The sequence below is a fragment of the Apteryx mantelli genome, chromosome 5 (assembly GCF_036417845.1).
Source record: "Apteryx mantelli isolate bAptMan1 chromosome 5, bAptMan1.hap1, whole genome shotgun sequence".
NCBI lineage: Eukaryota > Metazoa > Chordata > Aves > Apterygiformes > Apterygidae > Apteryx > Apteryx mantelli.
The window spans coordinates 19,422,654-19,447,419 of record NC_089982.1 but is presented as its reverse complement, the minus strand read 5'-3'; the positions used below and the strand labels follow the sequence as shown (position 1 = coordinate 19,447,419).

General features: G+C 40.1%; 1 protein-coding gene and 1 long non-coding RNA gene across 3 annotated transcripts in view; one reads left to right on the top strand and one right to left on the bottom strand.

Annotated features, from left to right (window-relative positions):
- The window catches only part of DKK2 (dickkopf WNT signaling pathway inhibitor 2), a 50,804-nt gene that overhangs the window by 6,312 nt on the left and 19,726 nt on the right, over positions 1-24,766 (top strand). The gene's annotated exons all lie outside the window — the stretch shown is intronic.
- LOC136992250 (uncharacterized) overlaps positions 15,593-24,766 on the bottom strand; it is a 27,601-nt gene continuing 18,427 nt past the window's right edge. Inside the window, exons 2-3 of the long non-coding RNA XR_010884351.1 lie at positions 19,969-20,012; positions 15,593-15,701 (exon numbers count right to left, since the gene is read on the bottom strand). This is a non-coding gene — a long non-coding RNA (uncharacterized lncRNA). The remainder of the gene's footprint in view (positions 15,702-19,968; positions 20,013-24,766) is intronic.

The window sequence follows — 24,766 nt, the reverse complement described above, 5'->3', positions numbered from 1 at the left end:
AGAACTGGGATGGCCGGGAGAGAGGGGATCAGCACGACTGCGTGGGTGAATAGGAGATGATGAGCTATGGAAAAGGAGAGAGGAGTGAAAAGCTGGGAAAAATTACAACACTGGAAAGTCATGACAGGCAGATATCAGCTAAGCCTTTCTGTTTCAAATACATTTGGTTTACTTTTAAAAATGCATTTTTTAACTCTATTGCACCTTGAGCTAGAAGGCTTAAGCCCATAGGAACCAAACCGAGAAAGCATTAATCAAAATGGTTGAGTTGGCACAGATCTCCTACCTATCCGTGCATGGACACACATGTGTTTCTTGAACAGGACGTAGCTATCCACAAGGACTTGCTAGAAAATGCTTGGATGAGACTTTGTAGCAAGTAAAACAGCATGATGCGTAGTAATTGACTGCAGTGCCCTGAGAATGTTACAATAAAATGTACCAAAAACACCAAAAATGTAACCACAATATCTCGAATAGCTAGCAACCACGACAGTATAAATTATTTCTCCATGGGATTAAAAATAATTTAATTACAATACCTAGAAACTATATCCAGCAACAGCATTTTAAAAAAAGAAAATAAATAACCAGAATTGCTAAATCTGCAGAGGTCACCAGAGAATGTGTTCTTTGCTCTTGTTATTCACTGTTAGGAATGTGGGAGACACGCTGGTTTACTGGCAGCAGTCTTGCTAAATAGCTAAGTGGCCTGTCTCATGGTTGCAAAAATGGGACACAGAGTATTATCGCCTTCCCTGGGTCTTGCTTGGTGTCCCCTTTAATTGTTGCTATTATTTAACTTCTTAATACAAAGCAAAAGCTCCTATAAAATGGCTTTACCACGATTATTTCCTGTTAATGTTGCAATAATGCCTCGAAAATTTCCAGGACTCTAATGTGCTACTGGGTGTGCAAACGCTCAGGGAGAGCTGGTTTCTGCCTGGGAAGTCTGACAGCGGCATCTATGGAAAACACAAAGGACGGTGAAGCATGTTACTATTTTCCCCTCAGAAAAGGGGTCTCATTAACTCATTATGTTTGATTAACTGATGCTTTGCAGATGCAAATATAGCACAGGTTTAATTTTGATTTTAATTATCTCAGCACCAGATGTATCTTGCGAGTATTTCATATCTCCCAGTTTGTCGGTTAAGCCTTGGTCCTTTAGAGTTGTACTTGCAAATGCCTCATCCTGGAAATGTAGCTCAGGAGGAATTTAATTCTGCAAAAGAGGAGTCCCATAAAGCTTCCTGGTTTTTTGGGTTTTGTTTTTTTCATTTTTCATGAGTTCCTTTGCTCTTTGGGTTTTGTGTATCTGGGCTTTTTTACAATATATCCAAACAAGTTTTTGTATGTACATAAAAAGGACGATTTGGATAATACCTTAAAAGCAGAAACCTCCTCCTCCTGCCTGGACTTGCTGCAGAAGTCCCTGCTGAGCTTGCGCTGCCCCCACACACGTGCAGCGGCGGCGACTGCCTGGGAGTCGTGGTGCGAAGGACAAGGCCTGGTGCGGCCACCTCCGCTTGGCTGCTGCCCGCGTGCAGCTGCTCCACGCGCCGGCCAGGGCTGCCCGGGGCTTCGTCGCGATAGCTGTGCTCTAGCCATGAGACGCTCGTGGTGTGAGGATGTGTAGGTGTGCGTGACGCTACGCGGAAAGGGGAACAGCAACTGACTTTCTACTTTTGCTCCATCAGTAAAGCACTATGTGCATTTAGACTTTTTTTTTTTTTTTAAAGAACCTAGGATAATTCTTTGAAAAACCTCATTTTTCAGTGCTATGTTCTGGTACCTTTAGGCTGAAACCAGCTTCTAAGAGCTTCACATCCATGGATGTGAAAGGTCCGCATAAAAGCCAAGAAGTTCAAAAGGTTTTGTTTGCTTGCTTTCACACAAATTTTGGCTGCAAAAGTCTTTATTTTCATTGGAGAACATGAATATTCATCTCTCCATTGCACATCCTATACTTGATCAAAAAAGATCATGTGTGTCCCCCAACTGCCACTTTCCTTCAATATCACTTTTCTCTTTTTGACTGAAGTGCAGATATATTTTCATGTAAAATTTCATGAAATCAAAGCAATTTTCAAATTACAATGAAATAGGAAAATAAGTGAATTTGTGGGACTTTCAAGTTTATTGCAAAAATCTCTGCTCCAGAATGAGTTACCTAACGCTGTGTTATAGATGGAATGGAATGTCTGTATGTTATACCTTAGAGAAATAGAGAGTATGAACGGACATATGCAGTCATACCAAATGACCAAAGAACAGCAGTTTTCAGATAAAATAATTGGTTTGTTCATCTTAGTTTTCTTGGGATTGACCTTATCTCTGATTTATTAATTTGGGTCCACACAGAAACAGAACTATTGATACAGAAATGAATGGATATAAACATGTAGTAGGAACATGGAGTTTACTCATTTAGCAACTATTTTATTCTTACTATAAGTAAAGACCAGGGCAATGCTACAAAAAAGAGAAAAAAAAAGCTTAAGAGTTGTTCATTCTTTCCCCTCAAAGTGCATGAGCACAAGGTTCAACCCCGTGGGACTTTCTTAAAGCCTAAGCTTTGATATGATTGAATTTTCATATGCACAGTAATGAATCTTGGAGACTTGCGTGTTGCACATATGTAGTGCAAATGGCCCTCTCTTAGCATTTCTAGCAGCGAGCGAAGGTGGACTGTTCTGCACATGCTTGAGAATGAGGTGTTGCTTCACTCTGCAAGCCCTCTGCCTCATTCCCTGTGCATCATGTAAGTGTGAACCAGGCTGTGCATGCTTTTAAAAGTATACTCACCAGTCCAATGAATGGGAGGGCAGGGTTCAGTTGTGTGCATTTTGGCAGCTTGCACTGAATGAGGCAGTGACTTGCTGTCAGTGTGATCTCTTCCCTGAAAGTCTTAAATGTCTAAAGTGGAGATCTTTTAAATGGAATCGCAAAACAAATATGTTTACATTGCAGCAGGAAACTTTTATACTTGGAATCTCATCACTGAAAGTAATGCATCTTATGGGGAAAAAACTCCCTTATTTATCTTTTTTTCACAGAGCAGGGTAGTCTCCAGAATTGTTTATTTTACCACATTATCCTACACAAAAGGGTGTACCTGTTCAGGACAGCCTGCGAAGATCCTAAAGCAAGATAATCTGCTCTAAAACAAGGTCTCTGGAGGACGGGAGAGGAAAAATCATATATAAATAACACTAACAGAAATGCAAAATGCTAAACCTAATCCAACTGTGGTTAACTTAGTTCAATATGTTTTCAAAAGCATCAGAACAATTTAGGCTGTGTCAAAAAAACCCGGCAGTGACAGATGTACCACCATGACTTGTATTTAGTTTTTTGTTGTTTACAGCAAAACTGTAGTGTTCCCCAGAGTACAGGCACAGTGCTCTGGGTGGCCAGTGGCAAGTATTCCTGTCAACTTAGAGGGAGTCATAGAAATGTAGGTCTTGTCCTCATTTAAGGCTTAAGTCCCCTCTCAAATAACTTAGGCTATTTCTGAAGTCACTACTAAAAATAGGATTTGGGCTTCCAAATGCTGCAAGCTCTAATGAGAACTGTTTCTACCACCCTCTCTTGACACTAGATGTACTGGCATGTCTGAAGGCTTTCTGTGAGCTGCTTACCAGGTCTGCATTGATGTGCAGTATAAGGCAAAAAGTGCTTTTTGCTTATATGGCCTCTGTTCAAGGTGAGTTTTTACAGAGCATACGTTTAAAAGGAGAAAAATTTCTGTCCATTGCAACATGGAGTTGCAAACAAGAGATGGCATTAGGAGAGTTGGGCTCGGGAGACCTCTTGTTTCTCCACCATGTCTTCAGCAGCAGCTGAGTCAGAAATGGCTACGCAAAGTTTCTGTTGGCCTGACCTGGCAGGTAGCACAGACTGGGCAGGACTTGCCATGTTTCTTCGTTTTGCCTCTTTTGTCTTGAGAACTAGAGAGCAGAGCCTGCTCCCATCCAGTTCATCGTGAACTTGCTTGGGAGGTCCTCCTGTTTCCTGCCTTAAGAAAGGAAAGGTTGGACATAAAAGCGTCTCTCTGTATCGGGGCCTTCAGTTATCCAAGATACAGAGACTGAGCTGTGAGCCTCCTACTTCTGCTCTTTGGTAGGATGAGGAGCGGATGGGGAATCTTTCTTCCTTTTTGTACATTGTCTCCCCTGTCATTCTTCAGGGGTGGAGGGAAGAGGAGACCACAAATGGAAGGTGTCTGGGACAACTCCAGTGTTTTCCAGGGGGGTGAGAAAGATGACAGAAGTGTGAGAATTCATTCTTTTCTCAGGTCTTCCCTGCATGAGGGCGTAAATGGTTAAATAAAGGCTTTTGATTTGTTCCTAATAATGAATGAAAACTTAGTTTTGAAGGTTTTCTTCTTCACTAGTAGAAGTCAAGTGAGAGAGAGTTCCCACCCCTATCTAATGGGTGGCCATATGAGCAGACAAGCACGCGAATTGCCATGTGGAGAGAAATCTTCAAAAATGGCTATCTCCTCTTTCAGAGGTAGAGAGGGCAATGGTACTCCTTACTGAAGAAAGTGTTGCAAGTTGTGATTAGATAGCTGACATACTGCATTCACAAGGAGAGCAGAGAGCCTATGGTGAATAACATGAGGGAATAATAATAGTAATGGAAGGAGGGAAGCTGGCCTCTCTCCTGTGTTTGGCTCAGAGAACAAGGGCAGGCTGGAGAAGGTGGCACGGCTGGTGTGTTATCTGATGATAAATTCATGACTGTTTAGAGGTAAACAGCCTGGCATCATTATTCTTCTCTTTGGGGGGATCATTTTGTTAACTCTCTGGGATGATGGAAGCCATCAAATAAATGCAAAGACATCCTGGACCCCAGATGTTTCATGTATTTAGCAGTCTGAAAGTTTTACTAGATTTGTCATTCTTAAATTTCAGTTCATCATCCACTCAGGTAGTAATAATGTTACCATATGACTTATATAACCAATCATATGCCATAATTAGTGAGGTAAACATTATGGGATCAGCCAGCGAGATTGAAAATTGTTCTTCTAGACCCTTGGTCACTGTGCATTAACAGAATCCAACAAAGCTTAATCTGCAGTTGTGTATTACTCATAAGAAAACAATTCACCCAACTCCTATGGCAGCGAGAGAGAGTGAGTGTTAGTCACTACTGAACAGTGGAAATACTGGAAACAGTGGAAGGGCCAGGAAAACCAGGAGGTTTCCAGCCTTTCTCCAGACACTCCCCATGGGGGACCCAGTGCTGATGCTGCCTCACGTGTTGTCTTAGGGTCTGTGTGCTCACTGAGGAAAAATGTCTATCAAAAGTCAGGTTTAAACTTTGGTTGAAGGGCTAAACTGCTTAGCTGGATAAAATGTTTTTGTAATTGTTTGAATAAATACAGGGCTTTTAAAATGCTCTTCAGGAAATGCTTGTAAACTTCTGTGCTTGGTTTTGGTCCCTGCTGCTATCTTCCAGACATCCCCCACCTCCACCCCACGCCAAGGAAATGTCTTTTTAACAAGAATCCTCTAGAAATTACTTTCCTAGGGGGTCCTTGCCACAGCAGCTGCAACAAATAGCAACTGAACTTCGGTCTCAATTGTTTTCTATTGCCAAAAGGATAAGTGACCAAGTAAATACTTGTATTATAGCTTTGGGACAATTTATTAGGTATCAAATTGTAGTTTGTGGCATTGTCTAACCAGATGATTGAGTTTTCTGTGCAGAAGGAAGTCTCTAAGATTTTGTACCAGTGCTGAAAGACCAGGCAAACCTTACTGCCCCCAAACTACTCTGTGGTATTGACTGAGGGCTTTCCTTCCTTGGGGACTTGTTGATTTTGGTGGGACTGCCTGAGGAGCACAGTATAACCCAACAGCAGGAGGAAACAGAGCAATCTTTCCAGAAAAGAAGTCACTACGGGGAAGTTTAATGTATGTCGTTCCACTCCTTGCTGTATAAACAAGTCTCCTGGGGGGCATTTTCTGAACAAGCTGCTTTTTGAGGAGCAACATAGCTTTAGCATAGTGCAGACTATGTTAATTGGGAAGCTTTTTTGGCACAGCTTTCCAGATAAGCACCACAGAGTCCAGGAAGCACAAGGAAGGATGGAGCAAAAGCTTGGGATGATCCAGGGTGCTGCCATGGACCTTTGAGCAAGGTTTGCCATTTGATAAGGAGTCACAGGTCAGCTTTCCTCCCCCTCCCCAGCCTCTCAACTTTGGGGCCAGCATGAGGGATAAGGAAAACACTGTCCCTTTCTTTCTCTACAGAAGTGACAATAATTGTAGAGGGAACAGGAAGGAGGAATGAGAAGGAGTATCTTTTGCCAAATGAGGAATATGAGCTTCTAATTATCAGTATTACATGAATGTATAATATGTGCTAGGTAGTGCAAAATTTTGTAAGGATATCAGATATAGGAACTTGGGCTTTCTCAGCCTTTGCATTTAACTGTCTATATTGCATATGAAAATCTTGGTCAAAGTATTACCTAGACATAAGTGGTAGAGACAGGAATAAACCATAAATGAAAAGACAATATTATCATTTTCGTTAGTGCAAAAAAGCACTAGAGTGTTCTTTATCTTTGGATTTCACTCAAAGTGTAGCAAAAACAATGGGCTGGAGCAGTGAAGGGGGAACAGTTCTCTGGCAGTGGGAAGGATGAGTTTGAAAGTCAAAGCTTTAGGTGTCTTTTCCTCTGCTCTTTTTCTTATTTGCCAAACTGGGAAGCATATATTTGCCCCTCTGCTTGCCAAGGACTTTGGAAGGCTTCATTAATAAATATCTGCAAAATGTTTAAGAACCTTCCTGGGAAGAGGTGTCCAATCAGTAGATGTTCATTTGAAATGCAAGTGGGGATTTCTGTTGTTGGTGCATTTCAATGAATTCAGGTTATGGAAAGTTTAAATATCAGAGTGTAAAATTCAGAAACCCCACACTCTCTGGGCAGGTCGATTTCTAGTGAGCTTAGTGGCTCAGGTTTCCCCCCTTCCCCAGATGTGCTGGCCTTCCTATCACAACTATTGATCTTGAATTTGGGTTTTGTTTTGTTTAACCCAGTCGCAAGGATGGTGCCTTTTCATAACCACTGTCCTCATAAGTTATCAGCAAAGGACAGATAAGAGAGTCTATTAGAGGCACACATGTGCATCGCAGGTGTGAAGGGAACTTTTAAACTGTTTATGAGCACACAAAGCCCCACGAACAAAGAGGGCAGAAAAGAATGTTGTCATTTTAAGGAAAAATATGTTTTAAGGCCCTGTTAAAAATAAAGCCAAAAAGGAATAGCAAATGGACTGCAGATTGTCTGTGTAACAGGAATTAGCACTGTGCAAATCCTTCATTCTTCAGAACAGACATGTACCAGAGACAGGCCAGACTAGCCAAGATACCACTGGACACTGGGGGATCCACTTTCGGGCTGTTGTCTCAGTGAGTCACCTGCAAAATCCCCCTTCAATGGGAACAAACAGAGGAAGAGTAGAATAACACTGTCTTAACTGATTTAAAGGTTTTCGACAAACAGAAGTCAGTATGTACATTGTACAAACAGGTATGCAGTGCACTGTAGCCTAGTTCATGGTTAGAGTCAGAACTGATGACTCAGTCAAGGATGGGGAAAATGTGACAAAACAGGTTATGTTCTGTAATAGCTACATGATGATATTTTCGGTTATTCAGGAATAGCTTTTGGTCCACTGAGGGGAACGTCCTTAATGGTGACAATTTAGCACCCACTGAAGTGATGTAACTCACTTCCCTCCAGCACTGTTTCCCAGCATATGCACCAAAAAAATGTAGCCACAGACGCAAGCTCACACAGCCCAGAAGCGCCACACTTGGCTTCCTTACTCTGCTGCCTGCTTATCCAAGACGTGAAATGCTCTTCTGCGCAGAAAGCCATCTCAAAGGTTATGCCCCAATTACTTGTACAGGTAGGTGCCCAAATACCCTTGAAAAATTTGTCCCAACTCTACTGAGTGATTTCCGTGGGAATTAGGTTCTGCATGCCTTTAGGGATCTGGGTCATTGCCTTTTCCAAGCAGGAGGGAATTTCAGCTAAAAGGAAATCACCAGGCTGAGGCTCCCTCGCTCTTGTCTTTCATCACCTATGTAAAATAATCAGAACTTGGTCATTGAAATAATTTGGTGGTATTACCTGAAAACTTAAATCAGAATAATTTACATTATTCCTCGATAATGATTTAATGATGTGAAAGATCTGTAATGTGTCTGTGTTTATTGTACCAGATACAGCTCATCTGGCCCTTTTGTACTGATTTCAGTCTCCATCCAGAATAACCCTTTTATTAAAACAGTGTAATTTTCTTCAGTATAAAACTGGACAAGGACGCAGAGATGTTGCAAGCCGAGCTGTAATGTTTCTCTTTAATGAGCCTCTTCCTGACCCACCCTATGTAAAGCAGTTGATGCATCATGTGTTGTGCAGCTGGGGCGGCTACACTGGCACATGCATCCGACACATGAATGTATTGACTTCGGCCTTTTGGAAGCACTGGACCCATGCTGTTCTCCCGAGAAGTGTCTAAGTCATTTCCCAGATACCACGGCTATAGCAGCGGTAGGAGCAAAAACCGAAGTGGAATTCCCTAATTCAGATTTAGCTGATTCTGTGAAAACAGATTGTGCAACAGAGACTGGACGCTCAGTTTCTGGATTTGATTTCCTCTCTTTCCCTGTTCGACCTCCAGTGCTCCTTCTGGCTGTTGGTCAGTATTCAGGTCTGAAGTTGTAGCATTTCTGTTCATTTGTTTAGCACACAGGACTTGTAAGGTGCAGCCATTTAAGCTTGAGTTTTATTACCCCCCAACTGGAGGGCAGAAGGGTTTGCGTGAGATCCCACCTTGAGGACTCAAAGGGCTGCTGAGGTGGCACAGGGCTGCGTTTCAGTTGGGATGATTCGTGCTGCTCCGGTGGTGGTGTGATAGTGGAGACTGAAACAGCGTGAGGAGACAAGCGCAGCCCCGAGCGTGACCCACGGGATGTCGGTGGGACGCCACATGGCTGTGTTACCGCAGGACGGGGAGCTCTGCCGCTCCGCGTGCTGTTCACGGCACTGGAAGTCTTTGTGCTCGGATGTTGGGAAAACTTTGACCATTTGTTAGTAAAATTTCACACTGCTTTTACTTTTGATCTTCTTCCGCCCTAAATGACCCCACTGGCAGGAAATTAACTTAAATGGTAGCTACTAGAAGACATTTTGTGAACACTTGCTTCTTCTAAAGTTTATTTTCACAGCATGTTTCACCTGAATATTTTCCAGAACAAAAAACCTCAAACATTCGGCTGTCCTGATAACATGTGCTAGGCTGAAGTTTCTTTCTTCCTTCCAGTCCGCCTCACAAAACAACGCTTTAATATTCAACCTTAATCATATTTATAAGATAACATTAACGTGTCAAAACAGCACTCTCTTACCAGGCTAATAACAGATCAAGATCAAACAACGTTTGACAGCATTTCTGGCAAACAATTAGCCACTGCTCTTCAAATACTTGGGTGAGTGGAGCAACAGCTCAAGTAAAACAGCTTTAAAGAAACTAAATTTCCAGAGGATGATGCATTTCAGATTAATAACTCGTTAGAAGACAGGAGGAAATAAACAGGAATAGACGGCCAGCTTTCACGGAGAGAGGCTACCAGTGAAGTTTCAGGTGAATCTTCCCGAGACTGTTACTGCTCAACGTATTGGTAAGTTGTCTGGAAAATGGGGGATTAGTGAGGCACATAAGTTTTTAATGAAATAAAGATATTCAGAACAGTAAGAACTAAACTGGACTACAGCGAGTTGCAGCAGTTTTCAGTAGACTGAGTACACGGTAAATAAACTCACAGGTAAAATTCCATTTCTCTAGGGATTAAGCAATGTATGTGACATAATGTATCACAGTTATGCACCTACACAGATGACTTGTAAATTAGAGTCACTGTAGCTATCAGTCAGTGTTGAAGCAGCAGCAGAGAGGGGGGGAAAAAAGGCCAGAGAGAATATGAGGAATTGAGAACAGAACAAACTACTTTTTCATATTGTATAACTCTTTGCCACTTGATGCTGTGGGAGCCATATATAAAACTGTTCAAACAGGGAAGAGAAAAGGGCGCAGACGATAGATTGTACTGGTAGTTACTAAACATAATGCTAAAACTTCTGATGTCTCTAAGCTGCTGTTCGCTGAAGCTGGGAGAATGTATGACGGAAAAAATCAGTCTGTACTTGCTTGGTTTTTTACTCCTCTGAGTATTTGCAACTAGCAGAACACTGCCTGGGCACCTTCCTCTGATCCCCTATAGCAACTTCTATGTTCTTACATAATTTATCATAATTTATTATTTTTATCAACATCATAAATAACCTAAAATAGCTTGTTACGTTTTCCTTTTTCTTCTATGAAGAAAGTTAAGCCTATGGTTCCACGTAAGAATTCCCGTTGTCTCGTTTGCCTCAGTTAAAACATGCATATGTAATTTTTAGTTAGGCAAACGTTTGAGTACTTTATTGGACTGGAGCATTGGATCTGGGATGGCAGGCGCTGATTTTCATATCCTCTCCAGTGCCCGCTGAAATCAGTGAATACCCTCATGAACTTCAGCGTGGGTTTGTTATCCAGAGAGACTTCTAGACTACATGCTAAATATTCCAAAGAGATCGCTGCAGTGCATGGAAAACATGACTACTCCAAAAAGGAAATGGAAAAATGAAGGAATAGACAAAGAGGCTTAGGAGTGATTTACAAAGTATGTAGCACACACAAGTGGGGGTAGAGTTTTCAAAGAATTTTGCTACCATTTAGTCAGCTAAAGGAAGCAAGTACTTTCAAAAAGGGTTCAGATTTTCAAGTCATTCATCACTCAGAATGAAGGGGGTTTCGTGGTTTTTTTTTTGTTTTGTTTTGTTTTTTTTTGCTTTTGCTACTTCCTCTAGCTCTTTTGTGCTCAGGAGTAAATTATTCCATCCCAAATTGTCATTATGCATAGAGCTGAGTATCTTCATACATTATACAAGTTTCATAAGTACATCCTGCAATTTTGTAGTGAATTGACTTAAATTTGCTGTCAGAATCCACCTTCTTTTTTCTGCTCAGATCTTTCAGCCCTTTTGTATGCACAATTACCTTTAAAGTCAGAGTTTTCCATAGCAAAATTGGACCCAGCAGCAGAATAAATATCATTTCCTCATAAATTCGTAATGGAAGCAGTCAATACTTCCTCCTGCTTTTTGATGAAATATTTTCCAAGCTGATGAAAATACATAACTTGGGGAGACGAAACTGAGATTTTTCTCAGTTCAAATATATTAAATATACCCTGTATTTCACTGGTGCATTAAAAGAATACTTTACCAGTGCAAATTATTTTTCTTTATTATTTCTGCTCTTAGAACAATCTTACAGCTTTCTGAAAAGTCCAATGCCCCTGAAGTTGCTACAGTTTGGTGGAAACCATTCACACACCCGGGAGGTATTGAGTTGGTTGGGCCATCTAGATACAGGCAGCTGGGAGCAAAGATTACAGTCAAACAACTCAAGAGTCTCCCACTTTATCCTTCTAATCTATTTGACTAGAGATTTAATGGAGCCTAAATAAAAGTCACTGCATTATAAGCCTTGGAAGATCTTTACCCCCATTAATGCTGACTTCACTGGATCTCCCTCCAGCATCAGGCAAAAGTGGGACTTTGCACCGCCTGAAAACATTGTGTTGCCTCTGTCCCTCTCCCTAGCTGCAGTCTCCTGTTACCAGTTCTGATTTAATGAATGTATTCAGTGTGAAAAAAACAAACAAACAAAAAAACCCTATGCTTTCCTCTTCCCGCTGCAAACTCCCAACCAGTTTAGAGCCATGGTTAATAAGTATGTTAAAAATAAACAAACTCTCTTAATTTCCCATTTTGCACATTCTACCTGCAGACTTTCAGACCTGTGGTTGTTTTCCAGCTAAGTGTGCAGGAATTTGCTTCACGCTAGCCGACTGTTGTTTCTTCCCAGTCCAGCTAGCTCCTTCCAAGAGGAGCCAGCCTCTAGAGCTCAGCGGAGCCCAAGGGAAGTTTTAAGGGGAGATGGGGTAAGAGTGTGTGCAAGTAAAACAGGTAAACTAGGAACATCCTCTTCATGAGCCAGGCTGACAGTGCGACAGGATTCATGACTTTTTGGCAATCTGATCAGTATCATGGGTTTTGTTGCTTTCCTTCCCCTTCCAGCTAACGTTGACACCCCAACCTGGACTCCTGACAGCCCGGGCTCACAGGAGAGTGTGCTGCCCGGCCAGCCTGCTCCAAGGGTCTCGGCTTAAGAGCAAGGTGTGATGTCTTGTGACTGGTTCGGGGACCTGATGATTTTTATGACATTTGTAGATAACATGTAGTACATGATTTTTAATGAATGTGACTGACTCCACTCTGCTCCCCTCTTTAAAGCAGGGGTAGGAAAGAACTTGGTATCCTAAATTTGGCTACTGGTTAAAATCTCTGATTTTAACACTAAATCAGCTGGGAAAAAATCCCACCTAATGGTATGTGCTTGCTTGTTCTGCTGTTTTTGAGCATATGGCATTTTGATTATCTGAGCATACCATCCAGTGTTTTTACATTTTTAACAGGCATACGATATAGTATTTACCAACAGCACAAGATTTTGTTCTGTTTTGTCTGGTTGGGTTTTTTTAGGCTAATTTGAAGCTGTTGGGTCCCTGCTACAGTTTTAGATAAGCAGTCTGACTTTTCCAATTGGGCTGCCAGTGGTTCCCACAGGTTGTAGCTGGGAGGTTCTGGGTGCTCTGTCACTTGAAAATCCAACCCACTTATCTAGCTATCTAGATACATATTTAGTCTAATTGTAGGCACTTATTGTTTACATTTTGGCCACACACCAGTACTCTTACGAGACTTGTCAGCAACAAGTCATTACAAACTCATTACTTTTTAGTGATGTTACTGTAGACTGAATAGCAAATAGTTGAAGGGCCTGAGAATACAAGTCAGGAAATGCTAAGGGGATCCCTGCCTGCCCTGCAGGAAAGCATTCCTAAGGCAGCACCATGCCAGCTACATGGCTGCAGGCAATACAGCGAGGGACCAAACACAAGCATGCAGCAGGCGCAGGTTGGAGAGCAGCAGCTCAGTCTATAGCTGTTTACTCTTGACGTATTTCCACCATGGCAGGGAGAAAAAAGGAGGACTCAGAGGTGGGAGAAGGCCATTGCTTGTGGAGATGAGGGGATGCTGAGAAAGCCTCAGCTTTTGGGTCAGAGATCTACTCAATTTCTATGTCAGTTCTCACTTGAGCTTTTAAAAAAAAAAATCATCAAAACGTTCACCAGGACAGTGGTATTGTGCTTTTGCAAAATGGTGTATTTAAAAGCAAAGAATTGTTGCCAGATACATTATAAAATTGGAGTACGTGGACCAAGGTTGCACAAATGTGTTCAAGGAAAACATAGGGTCAGTATCAGGCATCTAATAAAACAACAATTTATTTCCTTGTATATTAATGAGCTTGTGCACAGAGAAGTTTGCAAGCCCTTTCTAGCTTGTGTACTGTCAAGCCGCCCAAGCCCATAGAGGTCTGTGTGACATGGTAATAAAAACATTGATTTGCTCTTTGCATCCTGTCATTGCAGCATTGCTATTGCTGATAAAAATGCACTGGTAAGAGCTATGTAGACTTCAGTTTTTGGAGTTTTTTTTTTTTTTTTTTTTGTGATGACACTTCTTAGCTTAGATAGGATACAATGGACTTAGTTACAGAATTTTTTAAAAAGACAAGTTTTTCACAGACTATTTAGAAATTGTTCTTATGATGCAGAATTTGCAATAGGAAGTAGGCACTAAAATTCCCTGGATTTCGAGCAAAACCCTACCTCCCGTTTTCCCCAAGTGGATGTCTATCCATGCTTATCTGAAGTTCTTCCTGTGATTCAGGAAGACTTCCTACATAGTTAGGATTATTTCTTATTACCTGCAAAGTGTTGTATTATTAGCTAAAGGGTGCACATGCAGAAATTAAACTGAAATAAAAGAACAACTGAGTCATTCAAACATTTCTGACTGAAGTGCACAAAGTAGTGGAGAAACAGCAGAGATTATCTTTCTAAGAAGGTCCATTGATATGTGGGTGTAAGTTAAACTGAATGCAGGGGAGCCTGCTCTAAGGGCTGTGTTCAACAGAGGACCATCTCATTCAAAAGTGTAAATGGACCCCTTGATTCACCTATTAGTGGAAGCTCATCTTTTTTAGACGAATGCTTGGTCTACTGAGTGATCAGTTATGGTGAGTTTCTGTGGCATTGATTCCAAAACCTAGTCATGGTATACAACCTGAATTTCTCCACTATATGGAAATACTCTTCTCTGAGATAAATATATGATATTTTTAGGAGCTCAAGTACTTGGAGGATGATAACACAGATGACCAATCCAAAAACTTACACAAATGGGAAACAGAATATTTTCAGAGAAGAAAGTCCCAGATGAAATTAATACAGAAGGATGTTAAATGTCATAAAGTTTAATAGGAAGTACACTGCTTGAAAATGGTACTTTTTGAATAAGTATTCCTCTAAACAGTAGTTTTCCTAAACTTGCCTTGGAGATATTTGGTTTTAAAAGATCCAAACCTAACATATTTTCCACTTTTGGAACTCTGTTTTTTGACAGAATATTATGGTTCCAGTATTCCTGGAAGAATCAAAACTTAATGAGTGCATTAAGTTCTTGAGAAGAAACAGAAAAAAAGTAATGGAAACTGCAAGATTTCACTGGGCCTTACTCCATTTTTTTTCTTTTTAATCCATCAATGGAAAAAATGTGTAATATTCAGTTTTTATAGATTCTAAGCAGCAGCTTTCTCCTATATCACAATTTATTGCAGATACGAAAAGTATTTGCTTTGCGAACCTGCATTTGCTCTTCTAGCAGCAGGTTACTCCTGCATTCATTTTCCGTCCTTCTCAGCTTTCATGCTGGCGTGGTTGGTTCTAGCTCATCTGCCTTTTCGTGATCCTGTATCATTCACTTTAGTAAATCTTAAGTGTGGAGAAATCTAAGTTCCCCGCACTCTGAATTAGACTGGAACTCAACTCATCTGAGACCTTTGAAACTGGGGCAGTGATTCTCAGTTCATTTAGATACTTAAGATCACTTAACCTGGTGTTTGTATTGGCAAGACAGGCATACTTGCTGACCGGGTGCTTTTTCAGCAGTAGAAATCAGTCAGTTCAGAAGCACGTGGTGCCCCTCTAGCAGACAAACATTTTCCACCAACATTTTGAAGCGAATAAAAATATAAATAAATAATCCGAGGTTGAAAAGAGCCTATTCATCAAACATCAGTAAAGTAATTCCACAGTAAAAATAAATGTTCAGCAAATGATCTTTCATTTGAAGATTGGATCCAGATTTTACAAACTGAGAAGGGTGAACAACTGTGTCAAATGTAGGGCAGTGCAGTTTGTTTACAATCTGTGTTGCCACAAGGTGATAGACAATGTTCTGCATGTGGAAAAATGCAATCCAGGCAAAAAGTAAAGTTTGTTTATCAGCAGACTGATGAAATCAGGGCACCGTGAACTCTCTCCTTCATATAATATGTATATATTGACGTGGTGTCTCCGAGCTAGTTCAGAACAACGCAATTCAGGACAGATTCACTTGGCAACTCATGGTTTGGAAATTGAAGGTTTCTCTGAAGGAAGATGGGGAAATCATTATGCACCGATTGCAACAAAAAATCAAGCACAAAATGAGATTTTCACAAAAATCAAGCATTCTGTTCCCTGCATATCTTTTGTCCTAATGTAGCTGTTACTTTAAGTGCACCATTATCGCTTGTATAGTCTCCTTCCATGAGGAAAAGCATTTGCCTCTGCCATGGAGCTGAACTCATTATTATTATGCCTGGTATTTTATTCCAGCACAAAGGAAAAGAAAGAAGCGTACTTTCCATTTGTAAAAACATGCCTAATAGATAATTATCCTATTAAAAAGCAGTGGTATATCTTTGCCATCTCTTCAAGCAGCCATGTATATTTGAAAGCTAAGTATCTAAAGTTTTTTTACTAAAAATAAAAATCAATGTAAATGATTTTAACTTGGAAAAGTTCATTCTCCCTGAATTGCATTGATTTTGTTCCACCTGTGTAAGTTCTCTGAATTTGAAGGAATAGCTGATTTATAGCACATATACTAAAAAACCTAAACCTCAGCAAGACAATATTTGTAAGTTTATGGAATTTATTATGAGCTAAATCCAGTATCTTTGTGCTCTGGTTTAAGGTGAATTTATGTTGCAATAGAGTATGCTGCTAATAGACTTAGCAACTGATCAGCCAGACTGTGGAAAATGATTTACAAAAAGTGACTACAGCATTTCTAGCTGTAAAATCATTTAAGTATTATAGCCAGGGAATAAAGAATTCTAGTGATGGTACTATAAGGAGAGTATCTGTGGCTTTTCCACTGTAATAACTTGCCTTATTTTGCAACTGTATGATTTTTTGGGGTTGGGATTTTTTATTTTTTTATTTTTTTTATTTTTTTACATTTTATCTGACTTAAAACTACAGTCATACATATGTGCACACACACATATACTAATGCTAATTGTGTTATGTGGAATAAACAGGATGGTTATAATTTAGTTTCTGGTTGTTACCAATAGTCTTTGGTAGTCTTTGGAACTTTGTTTTTGCAATTTATATTGCCAGGAAAAAGGAAAAGTGTCATAAAAGAACATATTCCTGAGAAGTTTGGTAAAGACACTAAATATTCAATTCTTGTTGGAAAAAAGACTTCTAGAAATTAGGTCCCTTCCAGCCTAAATTGTTCTATGATTCTAAATTTCATTATTAAATCTTATTCACTGGTAAAAGCATAATAACTTTTCTTTTCTAAATATCTTTTGAAGATAAGTTTGAAGTTTGGAATTAAAGTATAATTATTCTGAATCAGGTTTCTTTTAAAATGGCATAATGTGCTTTCATGTGTATTGTTTCTCAATGAAGAAATTTAGTCAGTTCACAAATAGGTCAGTGATGTGGATTCTATCTGCTGGAGATGAAACCTATCCTGGGACAAAGCAGTGCACTTTTTCTGGATCACTCATCATCACCAGTAACAAAAATTCAGTGTTTGTCCTTCGGTCAATGATTTTGCTGGTGATGCACAAATTGAAAGACATTTCAGTTATTTTAGTTGCATTGAGGTAACAAGAGTCCTAAGTGGGGAAAGATTTACCCTATTAAGAAAATTCAGAATCCAGCTGATTCTAAATATAGTTAGGAGCTGACTGAGTTGGTCTGGATGGAACATTTTAACGTAAGCACTGACTTCAGCAGCCTGATTTCAGGTAGACAGACTAATTAGGACTAAGAATTTTTGTAGCAGAAAGCTAGTGCTTATTAGGTTAAAAAGATCTGTGACAACAGTTGCATTTTTCATCCTGGAAAAAAAAGTTTAAAGAGAAAAGCTTTGTAGTTATATCATGATGCCTTTCAAAACCAAGAGAAAAAAAAAATATTTGACCTCTTCCTTCCCCTAATACTTTTGTCTTTTGCCATCTCTTCCAGTTTTGTTGGCTGGGCTTTTCTTGCTTCTGTAAGGTGGAGTTCCTCCTGCAGTATCTTCAAAACAACGGGCCCCCTTTAATTGTCTTCTGTGGTAGCCACAGGGCTTCAAGAGAAAAGCCCCTTACAGGGAGAACTGGGGATTCTCTCTGCAAGAAGACTTTGAGAAAAAACAGGAGCAGTAAAAGCATTTCCTGAGCACTGCTGAATCAGAATATGATTTCTACAGAATTGGAGCTCATCACACTGGCTCCTTCAGAGGCTACTTTAGAGTACAGCTAACACAGATGAGAACTGGAGATGGCTAAAGTACATATAGCCCGGCCCAAAGCCTGTTGAAGTCAGCCTAGCTTCAACTGATTCTAACCTTCAGTGACCACTTTGAGTTTGACTAAGGTCTCCCAAAAGATGTAACAATGGTAAAAAATAAATATAACACTGGTCTTGGATAGCTATGCAAAAAGTCTGGAATGCAAAGTACGATCTAACTACTTGGTGTAACTTGACATATTCCTGTTGAAATTGAGGGAACATTGCCAGTTTCCACCAACAGAAAATCTCCCCCTGCAAATATCTTTAGCTTCTTTTAATTCCTATCATTCTTGAACTACAACACCACAAAGCAAACCTGCATTAACTGTTTCTCATGTAAGTATTTATCATGGCAGATCTGACACAGAATAGTAATTAGGGATCTCAGCCAGATTTTAATGACCATTTTTGCAAAATTGTATGTTAGTTGAGATTGCCCAGCAAATGTGTGTTGTGTTTGTCACACTCCTCAGCTTTGGAGCCAAATTTTAAAACATGGCTCTAATGCTTGTTTGCTTGTCTACAGCTGTCTAGCTGGTGTTGTTTGCACATATTCAGTACATGAGACCACGCTGGAAAATGCATTCATCGCTTAAGTAGAATTCTTTCTAATCATCTTCCTGCTTGGTAAAATAAGGATGGGATTGACAAAACAAAGAAATGTCCAGTTATCAGGCAGTGCTGTGACCCACAGGGTGAATCTATTTGTGCAGTGTGACATCAGTAGATTTTAAAATTAAATCAAGGAGATATTAATCTAAAGAGTTGTTTTTGTGGCATTGAGAAAAGGATAAATAAGTTTAAAGGAACATTTTTTTAATATCCTTCCAGGAGAATCTAAATCCCGTATTTTCCAACGACGTGAATGTGGCAGCATTTGAACACTAAACCAGAGAGGTTTATTGTGCATATGGTACCTATTTGAATTTTTTAAATGTCTAATTTCTGCTGTGGAAATGGAGGCCAGCTTGAGTTATTTATTGTGGGATGCAGAAGGAAATCACGACCCTTTACAGGGACACTTTAGAATCCCTGCGCCATTCAGCCAGTTTTCTCCTGTCACACCTACTTAAATTTTCAAAAAGAAGCTTTAATGTATTGAGTGTGCTCTGGATCATACTAGTTCCTGAGCGCTTATGACAGCTTTCAGAGATTGCTGGTGGCTCCCAGTAGATTGTAATTCTAGAAACAGGAGCCTGATGCTAAGCATCACCACCTGTTCTCCATTATTTTCCTTCAGAAGAAAACAATGCAAGGATAAGATTACATACTAATGGAACCCATTTTCACTAAATAGGTACATTTGGTCACATGTAATTTGGTGGACCATAAAAGAAAAAAAGAAAATAGTAACCTGTTTTCAAAAGAGAGAAGCAAATAAAATTTAAATGAAGAGTTTCCTAACTATGTTAACTAAACCCAGTTCTTACATGGCAGGTATACCAATATGCAGTATATAAGTACATACAGATCCCTTTTTGGAATAGCAGTGTTTTAAATTTGATTTGTTGATATATCCTAAAAGACTTTGGACCTCATTCAGCTCTTTGTAAATCCACTACAGAGCTAGATTTGAACCCTTCTGGCATTTTTGCTGAAGTCCTATTTCTGCTTTGCCTAGAGAAGTGCAGGTCTTGTCTGTAACAGGTTTTGCTGCTGCCTCTCAACAGAAATTGTAAGTATAATTATAACAATATTTGCAAATCATGTAGTTGTATGTTATATTTTGCTATTATTTGTCATACACCAGTACTGTCCTGTGTTATATCCTTGCTCTATATTCATGTGCATATATCTAGATAAGTGAAGGAATTTTAAAAATGATATCATCAGTAAATATGTGCATAGGTTTTGAGGTGTGCATGCAGAATAGGTGGTGCACTTTTCAAGCATGAAAGCCTATGTATGTCTTCCTCCCTTGAAATACCAAGCATGGTAACATTCATATACAATCTGTGCATGGTAGCTTGATTCATACTAAGTAGTGTTTTTTGGAACAAATTGTCCCTAGAAGGCAGCTGTCCTTTTTATGGATTTAGACCAGTCACCAGTCAGGTACCAGAATCTGGTTCTTACCTTTTCTTGTTGTTGTTCCTTCTGCTGATATGTTATTCCCAGAGCTGTTAGAAAAAAGCAGATTTTTAAAAATTTTTTCTTCCTGTTTATGCTGCTTGTTGACTCTGCTTTGAGAGTCCTCATCGACTACTTTCAGTGGTACAGTTTCTTACAAGCTCTTGGGTAAGGTTTTAACTTCCTTAACAAAGTTTTTTTTTTTTTTTTTTTTTTGAAATGACACACTTTAGAAAACAAATATGAATTCCCTGAATCTTGAAAACAAGACTTTTCCTAAATAACCTTGTTAAACTGTTCCTTTCCTCACCTCCTCTCCTTGAATTCAGCAGCTCTCTGAAAGAGATCAAATGAAGCATCACTGTACTCTAACCACAACTTTGTATTTTAAGGGTGGTGGTATTGGGGTCGTTGATTTGGTGTGTGCTTGCTGGCAGGTGTGTGCATTCCTGCCAGTGCGAGTCCTGCGCCCGCAACTGCAACCTGGTGCGCTCGCACCCCGCCGGGGGCAAGGTCAGGTTTGATTCCTCCTAGCAATGGCAAAAGTTGTATCAGTCACTTTAGGCCTCCTTTCTGGCCCGAGCTTGGGCAGAATGCAGAGAACTAGAAAGTCTGAGGTTGCCTCTTCTGCACTGTCGGGGGAAGGCATCCAGCAGCAACCTGTGGAGGAGTGACCTGGCGCCCTGAGGTGAGAGCCGACGGTCGGTGGTACAGATTGGCTGGCTGGGTTGGCTGAAAATCTGAGGGCCTTTTCTGTTTTGCAACTAGCAGCCTGATATTCGAAGCACAGAGCTCCTGTAGTCCCTCGTTTAGGGCAAAACCTATAGTCAGTAAACCCATGAGGATCCATGGCACAGTGCATGTACTAAACTTAAATGTACTTAGGTCATTTACTAGAACAGGTTTGGTGGCGGCATGGAGCAGCTGAAATGGAAGTGCTGTCGTAGCCAGAATTACAGAGAGAAGGTGGCTCAGGACTGATAAGTAATCTCATTTATCCTCTGTGGTGTTCATGTTGTGTCCTGTTCTGCAGTTCCTTCTGAACTGGAGGCTTAACTCAAATGGAAACTGGTATTGCTCAGCACACACACAAGGTGGGTTTGCGGAGTTCTGCACCGCTGCCTTTCCTGCAGGCAGGAATGCTTCTTAACATCTTTTTAGGCTTGCAAATGTGTCTAATGGCTTAAATGCTTATAAACTTGGTTAAAATACAAAAGCAGATTATTTAAGCTTTGGAAGAGCTTCATTTTGGATGTATAAGATGGACTTTTTCACACCATGACTTTGGTCTGTGCAGAGATGAGTGGATGTGGTGTCTGAGAAAAGCTGACGCACACTCTAGATCTTCCCTGCACAAAACAGTTTCTGTGAATTTTTCAACAATCTCTCAGTCGCTGTGAAGTAACTTAAAAGTGAATGTTTCCAACTAATTCGTAAGTTTACGTTTTGTAATATTTTTATGCTGCAGTATATTTTTGATCTGCTCTGCAAATCTTTACTCGTGTGATAAATCTTTAATGGGTAAATCCATTGTGAATCCGGTGAAATCATGGGTTTACATGTCACAGTAAGGACTACTCGCATTAGGGAGAGATAGAAAGATCATGCCTTTTAGCCTTTTGATTTCCTAAATAAATTAAAACCTTTGTTCTGATTTTGGCTGGGAAAGCCCCTTTGGTGGCCAGCCACAAAATTTCCATTAATTTGCATCAGGTTTTTTTTCCTCACAGCACAGATAAGAGCAGTGCTGGACTGAACATCTAACAGAGAGCACTCTTGCAGAGTGGGAACATGCACCCAACCAAGGAGCACGGTACAAATAACTCCGCCATTATCCCTGTAGCCTGCTAATGAAAACAGTGATCTGGGAGAGCTGGGAACAAAGTTCTGCTTAATGGAGTCTCATTAAAACAACAGTTTGCTGCTTTTCTTTTGAACTTTTCAAAAGCCTTTCTTGAGTCACCCCCGATAAGAATGATAAGGGTACTACTGCACGTCTCTCAGCAAATCCGTAACATGCAGTTATTTTCTGTTCAGATGTGTGTATGTATGTGTATGTGTTTAAATGAAAGACAGGCCTAGGACCATATGGACACTGGGGACTTCAAGATAATTAACTGGAATCTTTTGGTATATGGTAAACAACTGTGGTTTAGCCATAAGTAAAAAGAAGCTGACACTGAAAAGAAACACAGAAAGATAGAAAGAAAACGGGATTTGTGTAAGATAGATGGCAACAGCCTCTGAAAAGAAACAGGCAAGCAGGGTGCCACACTAACTGTATTGAATTCAGTGGTACATTTCCCTTTCCTCTGCCTCAGTGAGGTCAGGATAGGTTTGTATAAATAGCTGGAAGAGGCACTGAGGTGCATAGAGTCATTTTTATTTTGCTCCTAGCACATGGTCTCTATTGTGCCATTACTCTGCAAACAGCTGGTTATTCTTGGTGTGACAGATTGTAGCACTGCTGATACTGACAGTTGTCAGTGCCTTCAATCACTCTTTGCCAGGTTTTATAACTAGGACTTAAAAATACAGGAGAAAAATATAGAGGTGAATGACTATGAATGGGTGTGTGTGGGAAGACTTTGTCCTGTATTTAAAAAAAAAAATGAGCTCACTGCATTACTATGAGTTTATTTTTCCGGATCTTATGGTCAAGCATGCTAAATCTCATTAATGCAAAATGGGGAAAAAAGAGAAAAAAAAATTGGAGAGGGATGTTCTGAAGCAGGGTTTATGCTCTCTGATATTCTAGAAAAATGTTGAAATAGCAGTGCAGTTGTATTGGTGTGTTTAGTTTATATGATAGTGCTTACTATATGATTAAAATGAGAATACTGCACCAGAGAGACTGAGTGCACATATTCAGGAATAAAACCAGTTTTTGTAATGTTCCATGTAAATATATGTCCAAAAAGATTATCTTGCAAAAACAGAACTTTAGCATGGCCTCAGAAACTGTAGGGTCTGGAGAGGGATTAATGGGAGTGTTCAGAGCAGCAGCGTCCCACAAGAGGAGCAGTGATGCTGCAGAAGCTCATCCTTCCCCGCAGGGATGGGGTGGTTGGAGGGAGTTATTCCTGCCTCCTTTAGCCTTGGGATTCACACTCAGCATGGGTTGAATTAGCACCTGTAGCTCATACCTTTTGGTACCACTGATACTAGTGAAAATTAATAGCAATAAAAATGACATTTCAGTGTTTCTTGGGAGGGGCATTACTAGTCATACTTGTCTGGACAGGGATCAAAATACTAAACTGTAGCAGCAAAGTGCTATAGCAGTCTTGTGCTTTCTCCTCTCTTTCCTCTCCCTAGTAAAAACTGATAACATCTAGAAATGTTAGCAAGAGACTGGTTTATCAAATGAAGACCCTCTTCACTGTACCCTGGTGACAATTGTGCATGACTCCCAAGAAGCTAAAATTGCTGAATTAATGATGCAATCAATAGGTAGCTGCCAGGCTGTGTCAGTGCCCCAGTTTGCAGAGAGATTTCCTACTTAGGAAAATCTTCTGAAAGACACTGGGAATTGTGCCTGTTTCAGAACCAAGTGGCTGATGTGAAAGGTTGTGTTTTTCACAAAACATGTAGAGACTCAGGTGCATTTAGATACTTGGATACGCAAAGAGCTGGCTAGTGGGTTTTGCAGCTCTTTAAGCAGAGTAGGTGTCTAATCACTGCTAACTTAACTGTCACTTCTGTGCAAGGGAAATCCTCAAGCCTGAGAGCTCTTCAGAGTATAGTGCTAAAGTGCTTGTTGCCATGGATGGGTTTGAAAGAGCATCCATCTCTCTGTAGCTACTGCTTGAAGTTATTCATCTATCCATTGTGCATCATCTCATTTGTTTTGAGTGCAAAGGGTTTTGTGCGGGTTTGTCTCCTGGAGAATTTGAAGAGCAGGTAAGTGACAGGGAATTGGTTGATGTGGGAGCGACCCTTGTCATGATTGAGGAAAGCCATCTAGAGTTACTTTATTACTTTTTAATGATGAAGTATTTTTCATTCATGTCAGTCTAGTCTACTTTTCTGCCTCCTTGCAATGTAACTGGACGGAAATAATCCATCGCCTAAAAAGGGAATCATGCATTGTGTACAGCGAGCCATTGCAAATATGCTCATGTTCTGATCTGGTCATAAACATACAAATAACATTAAGCATTTGAATAGTTCCATTGCAGCTAGTTAAGCTACCCAAGATTTAGTTATAGATATTTTTATCTGCCTTGGTGGTAGGGCCTTAATTAAACTATTTTTTTTTTTTTTGATGTGGCATGTGAAATACAAGGAAAACAATAAATGTCTCCTCCTGTATTTTCCAGCAAACATTCTAGCAAAACATAAGCTAGGAAATCTTCTTTCACCATAATCACATGCCATGGTCAACAGCTGTTTTCGGTGTGGAGTTTAAGGAAACCATGGCTATGTGATTATGGTGAAAGAACACATCCATAGTCTAAGAAATGTTTGTGAATTGTTAAATACTATAGGCTCTGTTTCCATGTGTAAGATTAGAAAGTAGGTCTACGTGTTTTTCATACTTGGCTGGTAAATGTGGTGACCTTGATTCATATTTGTATCCCTGTATAAAGGGTGAAATTGTCAAAGGTACAGAGTCACGTATATTTAGCACATCTGAAAAGAAGGGTACAAATTTTGAAGAAGAAAAGAATTGGAGAAAATTACATGTACTGTGGACTTTTTATGTGGCCTTGGCATAGCCAAGCTATTTAATCTCCTCTACCTCGGTGCTATCTGTTTTTTTGTTTGTTTGTTTGTTTGTTTTTTTAAACCCTCCAAAACC